Genomic DNA, 14,650 nt, shown 5'->3' with positions numbered 1-14,650 from the left:
GATTTATCATATCACTTCTTAACCTTCTCTTCTCAACTTGCTAAATCTCTCCTCATAAGGCATGGTTTCCAGATCCTTCACCATTTTGGTTGCCCTCCTCTGGACATGCTCCAGCTTGTCAACATTCTTTTTGAATTGTGATGTTCAGAATTGGAGACAATATAATAATAATAATAATAATAATAATAATAATAATAATAATAATAATAATATGTTTTATTTATAGACCGCTATTCCGCGATGATCATAGCGGTGTACAGTAAAATCGTAATACAATACAAAATACAGTTAAAGGAGGGAGAAGTCTCGTCCTTCAGGCAGTCCAAGATGTTGCTGGGTCTGCCTGATGGCTCCCTCTGAGGCCGAGATGACAGTTGAGGAGGGAGGGGCCTCTTCCTTCAGGCAGTCCCCGATGTTTCTGGGTCTGCCTGATGGCTCCCTCTGAGGCCGAGATGACAGTTGAGGAGGGAGGGGCCTCTTCCTTCAGGCAGTCCCCGATGTTGCTGGGTCTGCCTGATGGCTCCCTCTGTTTGTTCCAAGTGAGGCCTGAGGCCTGTTCACATATGCACTTATGAGATCTGAGCTTGCAGTGATTGGGTCAAGAAACAGTGTTTGGAATTATTGTGGGTTGTCCAGTTTTAATATTCACTCTGAGCTTGTGTAAAAAAAATGAGAGGCAAATTCCATGCTGGGAAAAGACTGAAAAATAAAGCTCCCAATATCATACTGTGACTCCACCTGGAACGCTGTATATAGTTCTGGTCACTTCTGGTGGAAGAAGCAGAAGCAAGGATAGCCAGTGAGCTGAAGCGACTCCCTTAGGAAGAAAAGCCTATTTTAAAAAGGTGTAAACATGATAGAGGTGACTGTTGGCCTTATCACACCAGCCAGTTTCTCACTGCAATCATGGAACAAAATTAAAATGACAACGTACTGCTTTTATTGCTGCCTTTACTGCATTGTATTTCTTTTGCACAACTGGGGCTGCTGCCCCCATTATGCTCCCTTTCCATCCTGTCCCTTAACCCTCCCTTCCTCCCCAACATCCCTTTGTTTTGTTTCTTTGTTTTTAACAGTTGTCATGCATTTTCAAAGCTCTGTAGCTCCAATTTAACAGTTTAATTTATTTAAATAAAATCTTGAAACTGCAGAGCTTCAAAATTGCATGAAAAATGAGTAAATAATAATAATAAAAACAGCGAGGGGCATGGGGTAAGAGGGAGGAGGGGAGAGTGACATTATGTGACTCCCAGTTGTGTGAATTTCCTGGGAATGGCTTTCTGCACCTGGGACATCGCACAATTGGCAGCTCATTCACTGGGTTCCCCCCATGAATGAGAAGAGATGGCTGGGTGATGGGGCAGCTAGGGGAGGGAAGTGGCATTATGTGATCAACATTGTCGATGCTGCTTCCTTCCCATTTTAATTGTGGTTTAAAAGCTGCATGTGATATAGCATGGTGTTGCAGATGTGGATAGTGAGATTTATCTCTTTCTCTCAATAATATGGGGTCTTTCACTGCAAATGAGTAGTGGAAGATTCAGGTAAATAGATGGATAGAAGACTCTATATGAATAAATAGAACTGTGGAATTTGAACTATCCTATTTGGCTTAGTGATGTCAAATAGGATGGCTATAAAAAGAGATGGGAGGATAAGATATCAGTGTGGCAGTGTGGGACAGCCAGCATAGTGTAGTGGTTTGATCATTGGACTATGACTTTGGAGAACAGGGTTTGAATGCCTGCTCAGCCATGAAAACTGTGTGTCTTTGGGCAAGTTACACTCTCTCGGCCTCTGAGGAAGGCAAGGGCAACTCCCCTCTGAACAAACTTGCCGGGGGAAAAACCTGTGATAGGTTTGTCTTAGGGTCCCCATAAATTGGAAATTACTTGAAGGTGCACAACAATAACAATAACAACAACAGCATAAACAAGGTTCTGATTCACCATTAATCTCCAGCAGCAGCAGTAGGAGATATCAATGGTGGACATATCACCTCTGTTTTCAGAAAGAGTAAACCTATGTCTATGAGGTGCAGCAGGATGGAGCTATTTCACTTGCATCATGCTGGTGGATTTCTGTTGGAGAACTGATTGGTCACTATGTGAAAAGAATGGTAGATTAGATAAGCCTCTTGCAGGTCTGTTCCTGTCTGCTTATACTGATCTGTAGTCCCAAGCCTCTGAGTGATTGTGCCAAGAGTTCTGAATCTCTTAAAATGCAATTTAAAATTAAATTTCACAACTGTTTATTGATTATGCTTCATCTTCCTCACAATTTTAAATGTTAATCACTGATAAGTCTTCTCCTAAAGATAGAAAAAAAAGTTATAGGCTGACAAATACTGAGTTACATATCCAGATTTCTGGAGGGTGCTAGTTTGTGGAAGGCTGCTCTAGTGATTGTAAGAACAAAACAAGATGAAAGCCTTCTGTTTCTGATATAATTTTTATCACCTGCATATGAAATCAGTACATTACCTGATCAATCAATCAATCAGTATAGCTGCTAGATCAGTTAATGTAGTAATTCAATTTGCAGATAATAAAAATAAAAAAAAGGATTTGCCTTGAATCCTGTGATAGGAGAAAGGCAGGATATCAATCAATCAATCAATCAATCAATCAATCAATCAATCAATCAATCAAAATAGTTTTGTTTTGTTTCTACAATTTTCAAAGCAACCTTCCACAATTTAGTACCTTCCTAAGGTTTTGGACTACACCCTGCCTCCAAGATTTTTGAACATACACCATGTTGGGTAGGGATAATAGAAGTTCAAAACATTAAGAGAGAGGGCATCCAGATAAAAATGGTTGTCCTTTAGAGAAAAGAAAAATGCCTCTTATAAGACAGTAATTGCCAACTCCAATATCTTTAAGCAGTTTCGTTACATCACCTGTTTATTTGGGGCATTAAAAAACCTAATTCATATAATAAATTAAACCAGCATTCCAGTTTTGCCCATACTAGGAATTTCTTTCATTCTAGTTTGGAAAAATTGATAGTACTTTAAGGTCCCAAATGCCTCTCTGTGACAGTCTCTCATCATGCTTATTCAGTAGGCAATTTTACCTTTTTCTTTTTGTAAGAAGGTAGTCCCAGAGATTACACAAGCTTTCATAAATTTAACCTCCCTCCAAAAGGAAACCTTCTTGTAATCCCTTAAAAATTGGGATCAACTGTGCAGGTCACTACATGCTTCTGCAGGCAGCCTTGCCAACTGATGGGGGAACTTCAACAGTTCCAGGAATATATTTCTTCAAAATAAGGGCAAAAGATTGGGAGTTCATAATGAGCCTATTAGGAGAAGCTCAAAATATTTCAGCTAGATATTGGCATACTGTAGTTGGACAGAAAGAACAAAAACTGCTGTATTGATGTAATTACAATTTTTGTAATTATTCACTGCTCAGCGCAGTGATGAGAAATCGATTGAGTTTTGGATGAAGCTGGTCAAATTTTGGAATGACGTTTACAGTTTGTTGTCCACTAGATGATCCAGATCCAAGTTGATTTTGGCTAAATCAATAGAAAACAATAGTTGAATTCTATTGTATTGGATAACACGTTATTATAATAAAAAGATGGAAGACTTGCTCAGCCACAGAAGGATAATAACATTTTGTGCCTTAGTGGTTAAGATGCCAATTCTGTCAATCAGAAGTTTGGAAGGTTGGTAGTTTGAAGCCCGAGTGCTGCATGATGGGGTGAGCTCCTGTCACTAGTCCCAGCTTCTGCCAACCTAGCAGTTCAAAAGCATGTAAATGGAAGTAGATAAATAGTACCACTTAAGTGGTAAGGTAACAGCATCTGGTGCAGTTGTGCTGGCCACATGACCTCCAGAGTAGTTCTTGGAGGACGCTGGCTCTTCAGCTTAGAAACAGAGATGAGCATCACCCGTTGCAGTCGGTTACTAATAGACATTCATATCAAGGGACTACCTTTACCTTTACCTCACTAGAGCCATTGTGCAAGAAGCCAAGGTAAAGAGAATTTTTGTCCTAGAAACTGTTTTAATCCTTTTTTGATCCAAGAATCTTCCTAATCCCATCAAAGACAACCCCTAAATTTAGGCAGAATGATAAAAGACCTTATCACCCAAGTTTTGAAAAGAGGAATTAGAGGAGGATTGTAGGGTCTGTGGCTGCACCTCATCACGTGAATCTGTGTCTGTCCAGTAGCTGGTCTGTAGTCCACCTGCTGCTGGAGCACTCCTTCTCATTGATGGGCTGCCTTCCCACTGTTGATGCACATGTGATGCATTCCTCCCAAAGCAGTTCCAGTAGGAGGAAAGCCACATGGTGCAAGTGAGTGTCTTTCTGCTCTTCTTCTTCCTTTCTCCTTCCAAACATTTCAAAACATACTGTTTTTCTTTTAAAATTACTTTTCTTTCTTTTTCTTTACTTAATGGATTGTCATGATTGTACAATTGCACTAAAAATAAAAATAAATAAAAATAAACACAGATCGAAAGGCATGCTGGGAAGAGCATAGGGCAGGGAGGCAAGGCTCTGGAAGCTAGCATGAGGAAGGTAGAAGCACACTATGGCAGTTTGGAAGAGATGTGTAATAATGAGTGTTGCCAAGCCAGTATGTTTACATTTCCTATAGTAACACACTTGTGGCAACTTATGGGTCTGGTATGATAAAGTCCAAAGCTGCCACAAGAAGCACATGCTTGGAATCAGAAGCAGGGTGTTGGTAGAGACAGCTGCATGGAACACAGCTTGCCCTGTACCCACTAAGGTGGTAGTGTGGTACCTTTTGGTATGGTAAAGGACATTGCCCCATCACTGGAGATGAATAAAAGTCACCTGACATCTTAGATGGCTTATGGTACATGGAATAGGAGTTGCCGTCTTTTTCTTTGCCACAGGCAAGAAAATGTCTTGATTCTGCCCTGATCTCATTCACCACCTTCTTCAGTCTGTCATTGGGAGGGCTTGAAGCAACTATTGCTGTGTGTTTAATTGAATTCTGGAAAAAAGTTAATGAAGTGGGTAGGCTCCACAGTCACATCGAAAAGACAAAAGGACATCCAATTCAGAGATTAAATCAATAAAGGCAGAAGTGATTCATCAGGGTTGCCCAGAGCTGCCTTGTCTTCAAAGGGAAATGATCCAACTAGTAATAAAGGAAATCAGGGCCTACTCTTCTCCTCACTGCCTACTTTGGATTTCAACTATATTCAGACTTCATTAAATATAAACGAGCCTACAGGCATTGCCTTATCAAAGTAAAACCTGCCATGAAGTGAGAAGAAATGCAAATAATAATAATAAAAATACCTTTGAGCACACAAGAAGGTGAAACAAAAGAAGGTTTAGTCAAGCCAGCAAAGTCCAAAGCTTCTAGCAGAAAAAAAATATGTACATGTAATGAGCTGCAGAAAAGTCAAGAGATGCCATCATTAAGTAATGTTAATAATAATAATAATAATTTGTTTTATTTATATACCGCTATTCCAAAGATCATGTTCTCCTAGGGGGTATGACAAAAGATGAATTAGACAGAGTTTATGAGGGAACTTTTGGGTGAAACTGCCAAAGGGGGGGGGGGGGGGGGGAGAGAAGAAAGCCTCAAAGGCCAATGGTTTTTTTGCCACCACTTGCCTCCTTAATTTTATGGGCAGCATACTTCAAAACTTTGCTGAGATTAATTCAATTCCTAAACAGGCTTGTATGAGGCTAAGTAGGTCTTTGAATGCAGGTCCTGCTTTGGATCATATCCATGAATAGAAAAAGTGAGTTATTTAGAAAAGGGCAAATTTGGGACATTTGCATAAACAATTGTGGCAGGCTTTTGAAAAACTGGGGAACTGGCATCTAAGATTATGACACAAAAATAAACCATTTTTTACTGATAGCCCTTTTGTCCTGGAATAGCTTGTGGACCCTATGATGAACTTCTGTTGCAGGAGTGGTGGAAACGTTTTTTAACCCACAGGACCTTCAAGGTGGGCAGAGCTGGAATGAATCATACTGCAAGGTATTTTATTACACATGGAGAGGAAACATCATTTTCCCTTGGGAAATTACTCAGAATGCAACAAAAGTAGGCTTTTCCTAATTAAATATAACAGTATATGCCTTTTGGCATTAAGAGGGGAAAGTTCTCAGACTCCGAGTCTCCTTAGATAGGCTCATTTCTTTTGACTGTCTCTGGCCTTGACTTCTCTCTTCTGAAATGCATTTCCAGATTCTCTTGCCAAACTGTCTTCTCTTCCTTCCTAGTCTAGTTTATTTATGCTGGGCTTCTTTGGCCTGCCTTTTCTAGCATTTCTTTTCCTTCCTGCTGTCAGTTTGACAAACCCCTCTCACTCAGACCTCAACTCTTTCTCTTTTGTTTCTTTCCTGTCCTTTCCCCAGTGTTTACATTTTGCCTTATCCACCTCCAAAGCTGACATTGCCACTAAAAGTAATGGGGAGACTTATGCATATGGATACACAGAAGTACCACTTTATTGGACAGAGTGGCTACATGCACAAAAATTTGTTTGTCCCTCTAAATGAAAAGCAAGGCCGATGAAATATTTGCTTTCCAGCTGCCACAATCTGGACATTTAAACCTATCTAAATCTTATTTACTTGTGTGGGATTTTAAACCAGTTTAACAGCATATGATTGTATCTCATACATGTAATTCTCTTTAGAATGAATGCAATGGAAGCTAAAAAACAAAAACAAAATTGTGTTTGATGAAGTAATGTGATATACATTTTTAAAAGGCCCTCAAAATTCAAAATACATAGCAGTACCATACTAGTGAATGTATTTTTTTTAATATATATTTTATTAATTTCCACCAAAACAAATATAAAATACATAAACACATCAACAATCCACATTCATACATTCAAATATCCACAGAGTACATAATACATAATGCAATACATGGACGAAACAACATTAAACATAAAACAAAGTCACATTGACTTCCTGCGGAGTGATCTAGAACGTGACATAGCCAAGCTGTACTTTGATACAAAAGAAAATCACCAAATATATCATACCACACTTGCATTTACCAATTTACCAATATAGATATGATGTATAAATTAATATCTTATGTATTTTTCTTGAATTACCAATAACAGTTATTTAACTACAATATGAAAAGATTGTGAGCAGTATATTTAGATCTAAATCAGTTTCCCTGAATTTAAAAAATCAACCAAAGGGAGCCAAACCATTTTTTCTTTGTTCCAGTTTAAATTCTCAATATAGCATGTTAGCTTGTCCAATTCCATGTAGTCCATGACTTTCATTATCCATTCCTTCCAAGAGGGTATTGCTTCCCCTTTCCAATATGTTGCGAGAGTTATGCGTGCAGCAGAGATCATATAAAAGAAGAGTTTGCCATGTTTGGCCTCGAGACTATTATCTGCAATCATATTTAGGAGGAAAAGTTTAGGATCAAAACCAAAATCTTTTTTGACAATTAGCTTCATCTTACCATAAATCTGTTTCCAATACTTATTAACCATTTTACAGTTCCACCACATATGAAAATAAGAACCCGGGCAGTTGCCGCATTTCCAACACATTGGGCTCTGGTCTTTATATATTTTACAAAGTTTCATAGGAGTGAGATGCCATCTATTTTGCATTTTATGGTAGTTTTCTTTTAGGGCTATACAAGTGGTATAATTAAGCCTAACATTCCAATTTTTTTCCCATTGCGATAATGGTAATACTTCCTCCAGTTCCTGTGCCCATTTGATCATACAGGGTTTTATGGTTTCCTCATGCATTTCTAGATCCAGTAAGAGATTATAAAACTTAGAAATCTTTTTCTTATTTACCCCCAGAATTATTTTATCCACAGTCGAGTATGTTGTGTAGATGTTAAAGGATTTCAAATCAAATAAAAATCTCTCTCTAATCTGACGATATAAGAACCAACTAAGATTATAACCCTCTGTTTCCAATTCATCCTGCGCTTTCATAGTTATCTTATTAGTTTTTTTGTCTATTAAAACTAAGTCCTGATAAGTTACCCATCTGTTATTACAAATTACATCGTTTCTATGAAAGGCCTCATTAATTGAGGTCCAAAGAGGCAATTTCGGGTACAACATCAGCTTGAACTTATTCCATATATGAAACAATGCCTTTCTAATTGTATGGTTTGTAAATTCTTTGTTGGCGGCTAATTTATTATAAAATAGAAAGGCATGAATCCCAAACACCGTATCAGATAGTTCTAAATTCAAAAGCTGTTTGTTTTGCAAATTAAACCAATCGACCATCCAGTCGAAAGCACAGGCGTAGAAATATGTTTTCAAATCAGGAAGACCTAAACCACCCCGAGTCGGTTTATCACATAAAATTTTGAATCTGACCCTGGGTTTTTTACCGGCCCAAACAAAACGGCTGATATCCTTGTTCCAGTCTTTAAAGGGTCGGTCATTTTCTAAGATAGGGATCGTTTGAAACAAAAAAATAATTTTGGGAAGTACGGACATTTTAATCGTTGCGATCCTACCCAACCAGGAAAGTCCTAACTTACACCATTTGTTCAGATCTTTTTTGACATTTTGTCAAAGTTTAACATAATTATTTTTAAATAGTTCTGAGTTTTTATTAGTAAGCCAAACACCCAGGTATTTTACCTTGTCTGTTAATTTATAACCAGAACGTCTGGATAGATCTTCTCTATCCATCTTATCCAAATTAATAGTCAGCCAAACAGTCTTATCTCTATTAACTACAAGTCCAGAGACATTACCAAATTGTTTAAACAATCTATTTGTTCTTTCAATGTCCTGCAAGGGTTTGAAAAGTGATAACATGACATCATCAGCATAGGCTTTGAGTTTCATCGTATCCCCTCTTAATCTAACGCCATGTATTTCATTGTTGTTACGGATTTCTATATTTAAAAGCTCCAAAACCAAAATAAATAACAAAGGTGATAGAGGGCAACCTTGCCTAGTACCCTTGAAAATATGTATTGTTTTAGACCTTTCACCATTGATAATTAAATTGGCTGATTGCTTCTGATATATCCGATCCAACCAGCTACCAAAGTTTCCTCCCAAACCGACCTTCTTACAAGTTTCCTTTATAAATTTCCAATTGATTCTATCAAAGGCTTTTTCATAATCAACAAATAATAAAGCCAATATTCTATCACAGCTTTTACCATGATAGTCTATAAAGTTTAACACATGTCGAACATTATCTCTTAACCTTCTTCCTGGTAAAAAGCCGACTTGGTCAAGATGGATATATTCTTTAAGTATGAATTTAAGTCTGTTGGCTAGAACAGCGGCAAAGATTTTATAATCCGCGTTAAGGAGAGCGATAGGGCGAAAGCTTTTAGGTTCAGGTGTTTCATCCTCTGTCTTTGGGATTAAAGATGTAAAAGATTCAAGCCAAGTTCGTGGGATGTCACCATGGGATACATTGTTCATGACTAATTTCAAGGGGATAACAATCTTGTCTATAAAGGTTTTATAATACTCGATTGGGAAGCCATCCGGACCAGCTGCTTTTCCCGATTTAGCAGCCAAAATCGCGGCTTGTATCTCCTGTGTTGTAATTTCTTTATTCAGCAGATCACGATGTTCCGATGAGATCTTTAAAAAGTTCTTATCATTCAGGTAACATGTAATTAGATCTTCAGAAATATTATCTTCCTTGAATAAACTTGAATAGTAATTTATGAATATCTTTTCAATCTCTTTTTGCTTAGAAAAGATGTTGCCACCATGTTTTATCTTAGTTATTTGTTTCCTATGTATTTCTTTTCTCAGCCTATGCGCTAAGAATTTACCTGGTTTATTAGCAGAGTGAAAATTTTTTTGCTTATTGTATTTAATCTTTTTGTTTGTTTCTTCTGTCAGTAAGATGGAGATTTGTTTCTTAATTATATTCAATTCCAGAAAAAGATTTCTATCATCTCTATTTTTAGAATATTCCTTCTCTTTTATCTGAAGTTGATTTTGCAATTCGTGTAGTTCTCTTTCCCTTATCTTTTTAATTTCTGAACTCTTTTTTTATGAAGAAACCCCTCATGACAGCTTTTGAAGCATCCCAAATAATATCGATTGGGGTTTCTTCCAACATGTTCTCTTTAAAATAATTATCCAATTCATGTTTGGCTTCATCCACTATTTTATCATCATTGAGAAGGGTTGTATTCATTCTCCAATTGAATTTGCGGGAGCCAAATGATAGTTCCATACTGACAGATTTATGATCAGATGTGAAATTGGTGGACATGCTTATATTTTTAACTCGTGTGCAAAGGGACGACGAAATCAAAAACATATCTAACCGAGCCCATGATGAATGGACATGCGAGTAAAATGAAAAGTCTTTTTCATTTGGATTTCTTAGTCTCCACACATCAACTAAATTACAGAATTCTATAAGGTCAAAAAAGCTTTGGGGAAGTTTGCCTTGTTTAGGCTTTATTTGCTGAGATGACATCCTGTCTAATTGGGGGTTACAAACAGCGTTCCAATCCCCCATAAAGACATACTAGTGAGTGTATTAACTAGTAAGATATTTTATTTCCTAACCAAAAGAAAAAAAGAGAAATGGGAGGGGAAAACATTTTCTGATTCCAATTGCAAGAATCCTATTTAAATCTCATTTACTTTGGTAGATTAAAACAAACCTGAGTCTGAAAGATTTCACACTGAATGGTTTGAGGATGAATTGGGGGTTGAAGTAGAAGCAAATAAAAAAACATTTGAAGGGGAATGCTAAACAATTTGGTATAAATCAAAGTATTAAATACCAGAAGTGTACAAATTAAACTGTACTAAGCCATTTTGTTGTCACTCTTGATCAAGAACTCAGTGTTCTATTACAGCATATGTTATGAAAAACAGTACTTTTGTATAAGGCTATTAGTATTCTATTAAGTATGTCCAAGTCAGATTGGAATTCTATGCTACATTTTAGTTGCTAAGTTTTTGTGTGAAAAAAAAAGGAGACAAATCTCCAAGGTGGTGTTAGTCAGTGTACTACTTCAATATCTATTTGTGGTTTATATCACATTTCACACATTGACTAGCATCCTGTTAGGGATATATGCAAATATAAGTCCACCTTATGCCTGTGTATGTCTCTGTTTTGGTCATACCATCCTCTGCAACTACCAAAGCACCTCTTCCAGGACTCATGCTTTTGGTGAGATAAAATCCTGAGCATGTGTGGTGGAGAGCAGACACCCTGGTTATTCTCCAGGGCCAGAAGCAGACTGATGACATCTGCTGTGAAGGATCTCAGTAAAACATATTCTTCTTCTGTTTATGACTAAGCTCAAGTAGAGCCAGCATCGTGGCCATTGTGCAGTAGTCCCATTGCACAATGTGTGCCAATGCACAACATAACCCATTGAGAAATGATCTTGTTGAACAATGGGAGCCCCTGTTGCAGGCCTAAATTCAAGGACCTCGGATTTAAAGTATCAGTGAAGCATCTGAGTGCTTCTCTAATCCCCTCACATATTGTATCAGCAATGAATGGCCATTTAGGGAGTTATCACACCAAAGCTATGAGTTCTGGCACTGGTGAGTGGTTAGCTGTGTCAGCCTTTTGCCTCAGGAAATCTCATGCTACATGGGCAGTATCAGATCTTGGCCATCTTGTACAAAAAAACAACAAAAACCAAATCTCTAAGCATATTGTAAATCTCATTTCCAATCCTCCTTTGCAAATGCACATATCTATATATCCATGTTATAAAATAGAATTATTAAGTCCTAAAGGATAGAAGTATAGGGACTTTGAGTGATTTGGGTTTTACTAGTGAAGTCAAGTTTATTTAAATTTGCCTTGGAATCCCACTTTTCATAGAATTTTATAGTTTTATCTGGCTTTCTGATGCATGTCTGATGTAGTGGTTTTGATCTTGCTGTCTTTATGTTCATTTATTTTTAAATCGTGCTACTTAGAAAATATATATGTGTTCATAGTGTGAGGTTAAATAGAAAATAATCTTGAATCTATGGATAATTAAGAACAAACAGGGATAAATATATTTTGTAAGCAAACATGAAGGCCTCAAAGCCTTGTAAGTGGCTCATGACAACATTAGGGTATGCTGTCAATGAGAAGCCCAATAACGTAGGCTGAGGGGCAACTTTATGGAGACAGAGCTACATTGTTGGCCCAATATATAAACATGCCAGGGAATTGTGATGATGCACAATGGTGTTCTGTTGAGACAGGATCATTGCGCAATGGGACATATCCTGCATTGGGATACATTGTGTAGCAGGAATGTTGCGTGATATCCAGTTGCTGGCTCTACCTGCGCAATAGTCCCGATGGCATAGGCTGCTGCCACACTGCAGAAATAAAGCAGTTCGACACTATTTTAAACTTTCATGATTCAGTGGTATGAAATTCTACGAGTTGTGGTTTGGTGGGGCACCAGAGCTCTCTGACAAGGCTAAATATCTCACAAAACTACAAATCCCAGAATTCCATAACATTAAGTCACGTCAGTGGTGTCAGACTGCTTTATTTCTGCAGTGTGGCAGTCGCTTTAGTTGCATCTCTGCTCCCCTTTGACAATACAAATGTTGCACAACAGTGCTATTCAATGTGATTGTAAATTTAGTAGTACAGCACAATATGCTGTAATTTGCATTTCCAGATAAGATTAGGAAAGAATTCTTTCTTAAACACCACAAGGTTGATTATAATTGCATTTAAAAATATTGTTGGGGCTTAATTGATTCCTTTTGTGAGCCACCTTGGGTCCTACTCCAGGAGAAAGGGAGCATATTAATAATATTATTAAAAGTGTATTTCATTGATAAGAAATCAATAGGTTAGAAATAAGGGCTGTGACCAGACCAGGCTTTGCTGACAAGAACTGTATAACTCTTTATAAGAATCTGCAGTCTTAAACAGCTAAATCTTAAACAGGAAACACTTTCCATGAACTCAGGCTTGCAAAGGGCCTGTGGTTAAGTTGTCTGGGACTTAATGTACTAAAATTAAAGATTACATAGAAACGCTTGTTGCTATGGAATAAAAGTCAAAAGGGTATTGCTGAATACATGATTATTTCCTCAATAAATGTGATTGGTCAAAAAGGATTTGGGCAAATTTCAATGCTTCACTGTTAAGATTATAAAACGAAAATGCTCTGTCTGATGGTTGGAATTCCTTCTCTTGATGTGGTTGTCTTCATACATATGTTTTATAAATGTGAATGCTCACTTCAAAGATGATTTCATTTTCAGAGCCAACTTTGACAATAATAGTAATGGTAATTATTATTATTGTTATTACTGACACTAGTCACTATAGAGAAGAGGTGGACATAACATCCCCTAGTTTGCTTTTACAGCCTTCAGCCCCTCCAGATTGCCTGGAATAACCTTTGTCTGGCCAGAGAGAATGAAAGAAACAGAGGCCGTGAATTATCTCTCTTTTAAGAGTGTAGCTTCCGAAAATGGTGATTCATTTTTTAAACATTTTGTAAAATCTTGTTCTTTCCTCTGCTATCCCAGGAATAATGAGGGAATAACAAGGCAACAAACAGCAATAAATCATTCATGGGATTTCCTCATGAATGATTTGTTGCTGTTTATTGCCAGTTTATTCCCAGGATAATGCCACTTTAATGTCGACATTGTGTGAAAATCTTAATCGTGATTGCACGATTTTCCCGAGTTAATAGCTGGTTAAACCCGCGATTTTCCCCACGTGGTAAAATCCTATGTCTCTTTCAGGACCAGATTTAAATACTGAACTGGCCAACGTGGAACCATAAATGGCAGCCCCAGTTCAGATCAACGTGCAGAGTACCTAAAGCCACTCAAGTGATATTTGCATGTGAAGCAGAAAGTCCTACAAATCCTCCTCTCCATTACTGGTAGTAAAAATCCATTAAGAGGAAAGTAAATCAATTAACAATGTTGCTGCCCTTTCCAGGCATCCAAAATCTGCTGCCTGAGGCATTTGCCTCATTCTGCCTCATAGTGGGGTCAGTCCTGGTCCCTTTCTCCCCAGAAGATGATGGCATTAGAAAAATGGCAGAGCCATCCACAGACCATGGCTTTATTTTTAAAAGTGAGATCAATTGCCAGCCATCCTCTTAAATAATTTTAAACATCAAGTCAGAATAGGATGCAGGTGGTAGGGGAGGGCCTACCATTCTTCCATTCTCAGACACTCTTTTCACTGTAATGGTTTGAGTGTTCGGTTAGGACACTGGGAGACCAGGATTTGAATCATGGTTTGGCCATGGAAATTTGGAAAAGTTAAACTCTCTCAGCCTCAGATGATGGTAATGGCAAACACCCTCTGAATAATTCTTGACAAGAAAACCCCATGATAGGTTCACCTTAGGGTCGCCATGAGTCAGAAATGACTTGAAGGCAAACAACAACAACAAAGATGGGGGAACAACATCCAAAGAAAAATAACTATAGAGTAGGATATATAGAAAGTAATTTTTTAAGATAAAGATTACTTTTTAAATCAAACCAAGACTGTTTCATCACTCATAAAATGAGATAGCAAGGATATTTATTATATAAGTCAAGATCATGATGGATCCATGCACAGTGGCAAGCAGTGGTGATCTGGCATTACTATTCCAGTGGATCATTTTGCTCTTCTAGGCCTGTTACAGACTGCCAAAATAAAGCTGCTTCGGGTCTCTT

Source organism: Sceloporus occidentalis, unplaced genomic scaffold (genome assembly GCF_023333645.1).
Source record: "Sceloporus occidentalis isolate IW3139 unplaced genomic scaffold, rSceOcc1.0.p SCAF_6, whole genome shotgun sequence".
Lineage (NCBI taxonomy): Eukaryota > Metazoa > Chordata > Lepidosauria > Squamata > Phrynosomatidae > Sceloporus > Sceloporus occidentalis.
The sequence above is the reverse complement of the archived record's forward strand: the minus strand, read 5'-3'. Positions refer to the sequence as shown.